This window comes from Cherax quadricarinatus, unplaced genomic scaffold (assembly GCF_038502225.1).
Source record: "Cherax quadricarinatus isolate ZL_2023a unplaced genomic scaffold, ASM3850222v1 Contig321, whole genome shotgun sequence".
In the NCBI taxonomy this organism is placed as follows: Eukaryota; Metazoa; Arthropoda; class Malacostraca; order Decapoda; family Parastacidae; genus Cherax; species Cherax quadricarinatus.
The window spans coordinates 86,439-98,512 of record NW_027195347.1 but is presented as its reverse complement, the minus strand read 5'-3'; the positions used below and the strand labels follow the sequence as shown (position 1 = coordinate 98,512).

General features: G+C 49.2%; 1 protein-coding gene across 1 annotated transcript in view; it reads left to right on the top strand.

The window, feature by feature from the left end:
* The first annotated feature begins 7,034 nt into the window (after positions 1–7,034).
* The window catches only part of LOC128693185 (cytochrome P450 4C1), a 63,496-nt gene continuing 58,456 nt past the window's right edge, over positions 7,035–12,074 (top strand). Inside the window, exon 1 of the mRNA XM_070080319.1 lies at positions 7,035–7,089. The gene's annotated coding sequence lies outside the window, so the exon portion shown is untranslated. The remainder of the gene's footprint in view (positions 7,090–12,074) is intronic.

Sequence of the window (12,074 nt, the reverse complement as noted above, 5' to 3'; positions counted from 1 at the left end):
CCTCCACCCACTGTGTCTGTCCACCTCCACCCACTGTGTCTGTCCACCTCCACCCACTGTGTCTGTCCACCTCCACCCACTGTGTCTGTCCACCTCCACCCACTGTGTCTGTCCACCTCCACCCACTGTGTCTGCCCACCTCCACCCACTGTGTCTGTCCACCTCCACCCACTGTGTCTGTCCACCTCCACCCACTGTGTCTGTCCACCTCCACCCACTGTGTCTGTCCACCTCCACCCACTGTGTCTGTCCACCTCCACCCACTGTGTCTGTCCACCTCCACCCACTGTGTCTGTCCACCTCCACCCACTGTGTCTGTCCACCTCCACCCACTGTGTCTGTCCACCTCCACCCACTGTGTCTGTCCACCTCCACCCACTGTGTCTGTCCACCTCCACCCACTGTGTCTGTCCACCTCCACCCACTGTGTCTGTCCACCTCCACCCACTGTGTCTGTCCACCTCCACCCACTGTGTCTGTCCACCTCCACCCACTGTGTCTGTCCACCTCCACCCACTGTGTCTGTTCACCTCCACCCACTGTGTCTGTCCACCTCCACCCATTGTGTCTGTGCACCTCCTCCCACTGTGTCTGTCCACCTCCACCCACTGTGTCTGCCCACATAAACCCACTGTGTCTGTCCACCTCCACCCACTGTGTCTACTCACCTCCATCCACTCTGTCCACCTCCACTCACTGTGTCTGTCCACCTCCACCCACTGTGTCTGTCCACCTCCACTCATTGTGTCTGTCCACCTCCACCCAATGTGTTTATCCACCTCCACCCACTGTGTCTGCCCACCTCCACCCACTGTTTCTGTCCACCTCCACCCACTGTGTCTACATCCACCCACTGTGTCTGTCCACCTCCACCCACTGTGTCTGTCCAACTCCTCCCACTGTGTTTGTCCACCTCCACCCACTTTGTCTGCCCACCTCCACCCACTGTGTCTGCCCACCTCCACCCACTGTGTCTGCCCATCTCCACCCACTGTGTCTGTCCACCTCCACCCACTGTGTCTGTCCACCTCCACCCACTGTGTCTGTCTACCTCCACCCACTGTGTCTGTCCACCTCCACCCACTGTGTCTGTCCACCTCCACCCACTGTGTCTGTCCACCACCCACTGTGTCTGCCCTCCTCCACGCACTGTGTTTGTCTACCTCCACGCACTGTATTTGCCCAACTCCACCCACTGTGTCTGTTCACCTCCACCCACTGTGTCTGTCCACCTCCACCCACTGTGTCTGTTCACCTCCACCCACGGTGTCTGCCCACCTCCAGCCACTGTGTCTGTCCACCTCCACCCACTGTGTCTGTCCACCTCCACCCAATGTGTCTGTTCACCTCTACCCACTGTGTCTGTCCACCTTCACCGAATGTGTCTGCCCACCTCCACCCACTGTGTCTGCCCACCTCCACCCACTGTGTCTGTCTACCTCCCCCCACTGTGTCTGCCCACCTTCACCCACTGTGTCTGTCCACCTCTACCCACTGTGTCTACCCACCTCCACCCACCGTCTGTCCACCTCCACCCACTGTGTCTGTCCACCTCCACCCACTGTGTCTCTTCACCTCCACCCACTGTGTCTGCCCACCTCAACCCACTGTGTCTGTCCACCTCCACCCGCTGTGTCCACCTCTTCCCACTGTGTCTGTCCACCTCCACCCATTGTATCTGTCCACCTCCACCCACTGTGTCTGTCCACCTCCACCCACTGTGTCTGTCCACCTCCACCCACTGTGTGCCCACCTCCACCCACTGTGTCTGCCCACCTCCACCCACTGTGTCTGCCCACCTCCACCCACTGTGTCTGCCCATCTCCATCTACAGTGTCTGTCCACCTCCACCCACTGTGTCTGTCCACCTCCACCCACTCTGTCCACCTCCACCCACTGTGTCTGTCCACCTCCACCCACTGTCTCTGTCCACCTCCACCTACTGTGTGCCCACCTCCACCCACTCTTTCTACCCACCTCCACCCACTGTGTCAGCCCACCTCCACCCACTGTGTCTGTCAATCTCCACCCACTGTGTCTGCCCACCTCCACCCACTGTGTCTGTCCACCTCCACCCACTGTGTCTGCCCACTTCCACTCACTGTGTCTGTTCACCTCCACCCACTGTGTCTGTCCACCTCCACCCACTGTGTCTGTCCACCTCCACCCACTGTGTCTGTCCACCTCCACCCACTGTGTCTGCCCACCTAAACCCACTGTGTCTGTCCACCTCCACCCACTGTGTCTACTCACCTCCACCCACAGTGTCTGTCCACCTCCACCCACTGTGTCAGTCCACCTCCACCCACTGTGTCTGTCCACCTCCAAACCCTGTGTCTGTCCACCTCCACCCAATGTGTCTGCCCACCTCCACCCACTGTGTCTGCCCACCTCCACCCACTGTGTCTGTCTACCTCCACCCACTGTGTCAGTCTACCTCCACCCACTGTGTCTGACCACCTCCACCCACTGTGTCTGTCCACCTCCACCCACTGTGTCTGCCCACCTCCACCCACTGTGTCTGCCCACCTCCACCCACTGTGTTTGCCCTTCTCCACCCACTGTGTCTGTCCACCTCCACCCACTGTGTCTGTCTACCTCCACCCACTGTGTCTGCCCACCTCCACGCACTGTGTCTGTCTACCTCCACCCACTGCGTTTGCCCAACTCCACCCACTGTGTCTGTCCACCTCCACCCACTCTGTCTACCTCCACCCACTGTGTCTGCCCATCTCCACCCACTGTGTCTGTCCACCTCCACCCACTGTGTCCACCTCCACCCACTGTGTCTGTCTACCTCCACCCACTGTGTCTGCCCACCTACACGCACTGTGTCTGTCTACCTCCACCCACTGTGTTTGCCCAACTCCACCCACTGTGTCTGTCCACCTCCACCCACTGTGTCTGCCCACCTCCACCCACTGTGTCTGTCCACCTCCACCCACTGTGTCTGTTGACCTCCACCCACTGTGTCCACTTCCACCGACTGTATCTGCCCACCTCCACCCACTGCGTCTGCCCACCTCCACCCGCTGCGTCTGTCCACCTCCACCCACTGTGTCTGCTCAACTCCACCCACTATGTCTGCCCACCTCCACCCACTGTGTCTGTCTACCTCTACCCACTGTGTCTTCCCACCTCCACCCACTGTGTCTGTCCACCTCCACCCACTGTGTCTGTCCACCTCCACCCACTGTGTCTGCCCACCTCCACCCACTGTGTCTGCCCACCTCCACCCACTGTGTCTGCTCACCTCAACCCTCTGTGTCTGTCCACCTCCACCCACTGTGTCCACCTCCACCCACTGCGTCTGTCTACCTCCACCCACTGTGTCTGTCCACCTCCACGCACTGTGTCTGTCCACCTCCACCCACTGTGTCTGCCCAGCTTCACGCACTGTGTCTGCCCACCTCCACCCACTGTGTCTGCCCATCTCCTCCCACTGTGTCTGTCCTCCTCCTAACACTGTGTCTGTCCACCTCCACCCACTGTGTCTCACCACCTCCACCCACTGTGTCTGTCCACCTCCACCCACTGTGTCTGCCCACCTCCACCCACTGTGTCTGCCCACCTCCACCCACTGTGTCTGCCCATCTCCACCCACAGTGTCTGTCCACCTCCACCCACTGTGTCTGTCCACCTCCACCCACTGTGTCTGTCCACCTCCACCCACTGTGTCTGTCCACCTGCACCTACTCTTTGCTCACCTCCACCCACTGTGTCTGCCCACCTCCACCCACTGTGTCTGCCAAGCTCCTCCCACTGTCTGCCAATCTCTACCCACTGTGTCTGCCCACCTCCACCCACTGTGTATGCTCACCTCCACCCACTATGTCTGTCCACCTCCACCCACTGTGTCTGTCCACCTCCACACACTGTTTTTGCCCACCTCCATCCACTGCGTCTGTCCACCTCCGCCCACTGTGTCTGTCCACCTCCACCCACTGTGCCTGCCCACCTCCACCCAATGTGTCTGCCCACCTCCACCCACTGTGTCTGTCCACCTCCACCCACTGTGCCTGTCTACCTCCGCCCACTCTGTCTGCCCACCTCCACGCACTGTGTCTGCCCACCTCCACCCACTGTGTCTGTCCACCTCCACCGACTGTGTCTGTTTACCTCCACCCACTCTGTCTGCCCACCTCCACCCACTGTGTCTGCCCACCTCCACCCACTGTCTATCCACCTCCACCCACTGTATCTGTCCACCTCCACCCACTGTGTCTGTCCACCTCCACCCACTGTGTCTGCCCGCCTCCTCTCACTGTCTGTCCACCTCCACCCACTGTATCTGTCCACCTACACCCACTGTGTCTGTCCACCTCCACCCACTGTGTCTGTCCACCTCCACCCACTGTGTCTGTCCACCTCCACCAACTGTGTCTGTCCACCTCCACCCACTGTGTCTGTCCACCTCCACCCACTGTGTCTGTCCACCTCCACCCACTGTATCTGTCCACCTCCACCCACTGTGTCTGTCCACCTCCACGAACTGTGTCTGCCCACCTCCCCTGACTGTGTCTGTCCACCTCCACCCACTGTGTCTGTCCACCTCCACCCACTGTGTCTGTCCACCTCCCCTCACTGTGTCTGTCCACCTCCACCTATTGTGTCTGTCCACCTCCACCCACTGTGTCTGTCCACCTCCACCCACTGTGTCTGTCCACCTCCCCTCACTGTGTCTGTCCACCTCCGCCCACTGTGTCTGTCCACCTCCACCCACTGTGTCTGTCCACCTCCACCCACAGTGTCTGTCCACCTCCACCCACTGTGTCTGTCCACCTCCACCCACTGTGTCTGTCCACCTCCACCCACTGTATCTGTCCACCTCCACCCACTGTGTCTGTCCACCTCCATCCACTGTGTCTGTCCACCTCCACCCACTGTGTCTGTCCACCTCCACCCACTGTATATGTCCACCTACACCCACTGCGTCTGTCCACCTCCACCCACTGTGTCTGTCCACCTCCACCCACTGTGTCTGTCCACCTCCACCAACTGTGTCTGCCCACCTCCACCCACTGTGTCTGTCCACCTCCACCCACTGTGTCTGTCCACCTCCACCCACTGTATCTCTCCACCTACACCCACTGTGTCTGTCCACCTCCACCCACTGTGTCTGTCCACCTCCACCCACTGTGTCTGTCCACCTCCACCCACTGTATATGTCCACCTACACCCACTGCGTCTGTCCACCTCCACCCACTGTGTCTGTCCACCTCCACCCACTGTGTCTGTCCACCTCCACCAACTGTGTCTGCCCTCCTCCACCCACTGTGTCTGTCCACCTCCACCCACTGTGTCTGTCCACCTCCACCCACTGTATCTGTCCACCTACACCCACTGTGTCTGTCCACCTCCACCCACTGTGTCTGTCCACCTCCACCCACTGTGTCTGTCCACCTCCACCCACTGTGTCTGTCCACCTCCACCAACTGTGTCTGCCCACCTCCCCTCACTGTGTCTGTCCACCTCCACCCACTGTGTCTGTCCACCTCCACCCACTGTGTCTGTCCACCTCCCCTCACTGTGTCTGTCCACCTCCACCCACTGTGTCTGTCCACCTCCACCCACTGTGCCTGTCCACCTCCACCCACTGTGTCTGTCCACCTCCCCTCACTGTGTCTGTCCACCTCCACCCACTGTGTCTGTCCACCTCCACCCACTGTGTCTGTCCACCTCCACCCACTGTGTCTGTCCACCTCCACCCACTGTGTCTGTCCACCTCCACCCACTGTGTCTGTCCACCTCCACCCACTGTGTCTGTCCACCTCCACCCACTGTGTCTGTCCACCTCCACGCACTGTGTCTGTCCACCTCCACCCACTGTGTCTGTCCGCCTCCCCTCACTGTGTCTGTCCACCTCCACCCACTGTGTCTGTCCACCTCCACCCACTGTGTCTGTCCACCTACACCCACTGTGTCTGTCCACCTCCACCCACTGTGTCTGTCCACCTCCACCCACTGTGTCTGTCCACCTCCCCTCACTGTGTCTGTCCACCTCCACCCAGTTTGACTGCCCACTTCCACCCACTGTGTCTGTACACCTCCCCTCACTGTGTCTGTCCACCTCCACACACTTTGTAACGATGCCTAATAATGATTTTAAGATAATGGAAAAATATATTAGTAAAAAAATATATTCGTAAAAAAGTCAGAAAATATCGCCGAAAATTCGCTTCTTGCGCTGTGATGTACTAACAGTATCGTTGTTCAAGATATGTTGTAATGACTAGAATTCATTATAAATTCTTCATGAGATTTACACCAAAATGTTTCCAGATTGTTCAACTAATTTTTTGTAAGCTCAACTCAGTTTTCATTTGTTTTTCTATCTTTTTTTGCTCTCGCGGTTAACGTCCCTGAACCGGCTAGACCAGAAGGTGGTTAGTGGAGGTGGCGGTAAGGTTTTGCTGTACAATGAGTTGAAATATTTTGTAATTGTTTACACTATGAGTGTGGAACCTACATAAAATTGAATTCATCATTTCATATGAGGGCCGCATCCATTTCCTAGAAGAGCCACCTGCGACCCGAGGGCCACAGATGGCCCTCGGGTCGCAGGTGGTTAAGGGTTGAGGTTATGGGAGAAATGTAGCTTTGAAACCAAATTTCAGAAGACAATAGAAGTACATGTTGTCTCGCGACCTTTCTTGTTAATAGTAGAACACATTATTTAACCTATGTACACTTGAAAGCTTTCTTCGAAAAATACCCAGAGAAGACAAGCAATAAATTATTAGTGACGAAAGCACAAGCAAATAATTAAAAATGTCTGATCTTATTAGCAATTATGTGATTCGATTTGGCTTCTCGGTGGCTATCATATGAATGAGTATGTTTATTATCATGAAAATTAATGTCTTAATTAGAGCCGACAAATGAAGCGTTGTTGCTCCTGCAGCCATGTTATATACGATGTTACAAATTCATTGTAGTAATAACCGCTGGTACTAAGTGGAGCATCTGGCAATGTAGTGGTGAGTCTGGCCAGTGCCTGGCCCTGGCTGAGCTCTAGCAGCGTCAGTCAACATATAACAGGGAAGGTGGGTGCACGTACACACCTCTCCTGATTATCGTCTCTCTCCTGTGAGTGCCATAAATATTTTATTTATTATCGATCTGTAATAGAAAGGGGTATATATTTCGGGCATTTTTTTGTTCCAGATGTCAAACAAGTCGAATTTTCTTAGAAGAAAAAAGAAAATTCGAATATTTTATCTTATGGCTTAACAGATATATTCAAGTGAATTAATATAGTGTGCGAAATTGTAATTTTGCTCCAAGACTAATTTAACAGTTTAATTTAACCTAGTCTATGTGGAATGCTACAGGGTCAGAGCGACCGATACGCCCAGGGGTGCCTTGATGCTGTTGAGTGGGTCTTGATTCAAGGAACTGGTGCTACTCTCCCCTTCCTTGGACCATGTTTGCTTACCTTTTACTCCTATTCCCCCAAGTGCTGTATAACCCTTATATCTTAAGGTTTTCTTCATAACATAATTATGGTTCGTCACACAGGATGGGTCTTCAAAGGAGAAAGTGAAGAGTCGGTCTGAGATGGGAAGCTTCAGTGGGGCGACGAGTATATCGTCAAATATTTCACTATGCTCAGTAGCTACATCAGCTTTAAAGACTTCTTCCAACAGAGTTGAAACTGCTGTTATATGGAGATTACAATTATGGAAGGCTAAAATGTATACAATAAAATTCGGCTTGTATCTAATCTCGTAATTATGTGTAACAGTTGGGTATCTTTATTGTGGTTGGAACGTCCTGCCTACATAGAAGGCTTCTAATACAGAGGCAGCAGGCAAAGTAGCAAGGGACTGACCACCTCGAATATTTCTTCAAAGTTGATTGACTGATTACATCATCTTTACTTTGCTATTATGCTTTTTGCCTCTGTATTTGACTGAAGAAGCCAACTGTGTAGGTGAAACGTTTGAATCACAATAAAGATGCCCAACTGTTGCGCATGTGTCTTAATCTTTAACTTTTCAAATAAGCGCCATCAAGTCTGTCCCAGACTTCCACTTGGCCGATTTCATGGGACTGAGAAATTACCTGGGTGGGCTAAATTGGAACGATCTGACTATGGATCAGGTAGGTGGTGTTGGTTGCCAATATGACGTTTTTCAGAGCATAGTTCTAGCTGCCCAGATAACTTGTGTTCCATATAGGGAAACTAGATCAACCAAAAATGATCTCAAATGGATAAACAATAGATTAAAGCATCTCATTGGCCAAAAGAGAGGCATATATAGGCATATCAAAAGAGGGGATGGGTAGTTAAGAAATTAATATATTCAGTTAAACAGAGAAATAAAAAAGGGAATAAGAAAAGCTACAAGAGATTATGAGGCTAAAGTGGCAAGGGATTCGAAGATTAACCCAAAAGGTTTCTTTCAGGTATATAGAAGTAAGATCAGGGACAAGTTAGACCCACTCAAAAGTAACTCGGGTCAGATCACTGACAGTGATAAAGAAATGTGTGAAATTTTTAACTCTTATTTCCTCTTGGTTTTTAACAGGAAGATGCTAGCTAAATTCCAGAAATAATAAGTTATGTAGAACAGGACGATGTTAAACTGTGCACCATTAGGGTAACTAGTGAAATTAAATAGAGAAATTAAAACTGATCAAATCCCCAGGCCCTGATGAACTGTTTACAAGGGTTTTAAAGGAATGTAAAGAGGAGCTTAGCAAACCTTTGGCTAGTCTTTTCAACATATCAATACAAACTGGCAAAGTGTCAGACAAGTGGAAAATGGCAAATGTAATGCCTATTTACAAAGCAGGAGACAGGTCCTTATCTTCGAACAATAGACCAATAAACCTTACCTCCATAGTAAGAAAATTTATGGAATCGGTAATTGTTGAAGCAATTCATAGCCATGTTGAAAGGCATAAATTGATTAATGAATCTCAGCACCGTTTTACAAAGGGGGTTCTTGCTTTACGAATTTACTAACTTTTTTCACCAAGTATTTGAGGAGGTAGATCATGATAATGAATATGGTATTGCGTATATGGACTTCAGTAAGACTTTTGATAGAGGTCAACATCAGAGAATATTGAGGAAAATTAAGGCACACGGAATAGAAGAAACTTTTTCCTGGATAGAGGTGTGGCTGACAGATAGGCAGCAGAGAGCTTGTATCAATGGGGAGAAATCAGAGTGGGGGCACGACACAAGCTGAGCCCTTTGTTGTTCACAATTTATATAAACGACATTGATGAGGGAATAAATAGTGACATAAGCAAGTTTGCTGATGGCACCAAAACAGGTCGCCTAATTCAGTCTAATGAGGAAATTAGAGCACTCTAGCAAGATTTGAATAGACTGATGCAGTTGTCGAAGAAGTAGCAGATGCGATTTAATATAGACAAATTTAAAGTTCTAAACATTGGACCAGAAAATATCCATGCCACATATAAAGTAAATAATGTAGATCTTAATATTACTGATTGCAAAAAGGATTTGGGAGTTCTGGTTATCAGTAATCTAAAACCATAAGTGTTTTCAATAAAGTGAACAGAATCCTTGGCTTCATATCAAGGAGCATAAATAATAGGAGTCCTCAGGTTGTTCTTCAACTCTATACATCCTTGGTTAGGCCTCATTTAGATTATGCTGCACAGTTCTGGTCACCGTATTACAGAATGGATATAAATGCTCTGGAAAACATACAAAGGAGGATGACAAAGTTGATCCCATGTATCAGAAATCTTCCCTATGAAGACAGACTGAGGGCCCTGAATCTGCACTCTCTAGAAAGGCGTAGGATGAGATGTATAAATGGAAAACAGGAATTAATAAAGGGGATGTAAATAGCGTGTTAAAAATATCTAGCCAAGACAGGACTCGCAGCAATGGTTTTAAGTTGGAACAATTCAGATTTAGGAAGGATATAGTTTAAACCGGGAGGCGACTTGGACCTAGCTCGCATGGGCCAGTAGGCCTGCTGCAGTGTTCCTTCTTTCTTATGTTCTTATCGGTATTTTGCCCTATTTTCAAAATGCAATAGCAGACTATATCGACAGCATATAAATAAAATGCAAAATGCATTTTATGGCATTTTATTGTGAAGACGTTTCGTCCACCAGGAACTTTCATCTAAAGTAGCTAGTGCCAGCCTAGCTCTAGTTACTATTGTTTTAACATAAACCAAATATATCAATTTCGTGAAATTCAAACTGATTTTCGCAAGTTAAGTAAAAAAAAAAATACAGAAATTCGGCATGTTTGTGAAAATAACGTTTACCGCAAAAGCAAAGTGGTTAATATCCAGATAATAATGCATGGCATGCTGTGGGACTTGACTGAGTTCGAGAAGTGCCATAGATGGTTCAGTGTAACAAGCAGTAGAGACCTTCAGAATCCACCCCGACAAAATATGCAGTGGAAGTCGTGAGTCAGAACAATGTTATTGATATGTTTACACTATTTGATGGATGACATGTTTTAGGTAGAATTAAGAACTAATAATAGAATTAAAATATGTAGTTTTAGGCTTTATTTTGTTTACATTAGTTAGAAATGAGTAGGGAAAAATAGATAAGTAGAAACACCTAGCGGTCCTCCAATGAACTAGTGAGGAAAAAGGACTCTGGTAGCTATCTTTTTGCCAAGGAGTTGAGAGCACCTCCTTACAAGTTTCTATCTCTTGAGTCCCACACGGTTTCCCAGCGTTACCTGACAGTTAACAACGTGCTTCAGAGGCCTTACAACGAATCGTGGAAACGAGTCTCTGCGCCAGATCCGTTGGTGATATTTATAGTTAATCCCTAGTCACGTGGCCACTAAATTCTGGGTGGGGAAATCAGGGATAGTTAACTAACAGTTAATAAGCGTGTCCATGACCAACGATTAGGTAATTTATAATTTATATTTACTAGAGTTTATAGTTTTTACTCATGAAGTGTTGTACAAGCCACTTGTGAGACAGAGACGATAGGATTTATGGGGGACGGTGTCAGTCCTTGCAAGAGAGAGCTTCTTATGAGGCAGATATTACACTCATTTTCATATATACAAAGATGTGTGCATTTTGACATAATACTTTCAGCCTATACACCTGAAAGCCTCAACGTAAGTAACCTAGCGGCTGACAGTGTTCAAGGGATTCCCAGACTGTTTGATCAGCAGTATGACTCGGCTAAGTAAAACGATTTTACACATGATTCATTAAGGGACCACCCCCCCTCAAGGAAGGTTCCTTGATGTTGGTGAGGGGCTCTTGATCTAGGGAATTGGATCTGTGCTCCGGTTCCCTGAATTAAGCCTGAATACCTTCCACATCCCCCCTCGGGTTTAGCGCTCCCCCTTGATAATAATAATAATTAAGGGACCAATGAGGCCAGATGTCGATAGCTATTGTATGATAGTTCTTGTTCGAATATGTAGCATTAAGTTCTCAGAAATCTTCCATTAACTAAAGCTAAATAAGTCCACAACTCCAGCAATGAAGGTCATCGTCAGAAAAAAAAATTAATGACACGACTGCAAAAACCCGTAACGTGGTATGCAAAAAACCCGTAACGTGGCTTTTTGCAGTTGTGTCATTACGATTTCGTGCGTCACCGCCAGATTCATCCCCATCCCCGCTTTACACGAAATCCAATTAAAAGAACATGAAATAATGTACCAATCTCTATAAAGAAATAAATACTTTGCAGCTTAAGTACACAAGTGTGACAAACAAGTCAAAACATTAAAGCGCATCCTAGCCTCGGACCTCTAAATAGACAGATCATCATGATAACTGGCAGAGTGCAGACACTCGCTAGGCAACACATTCTTGTTTTGCTGTGTTAATTTTTTTACGAGGTTCCCAACATCAGTATTTAAGATTCCTGCAAACTTGCAAATATTAGTTTTTTTAGTTTTGCGTTTGGAAACATAAAATAAATCTAAATAAATGCATTAAAAATGAGCAAATTAATAGACGGACGCCTGGCAACGAGGTGATCGAATAAGCTTGACTCAAGGATAATAACGACGAGGTTGATGCCACTCAGAGAATAACTATTCCCATAAGTGCCATAAGTGCCACAAGTCAACAAAATCC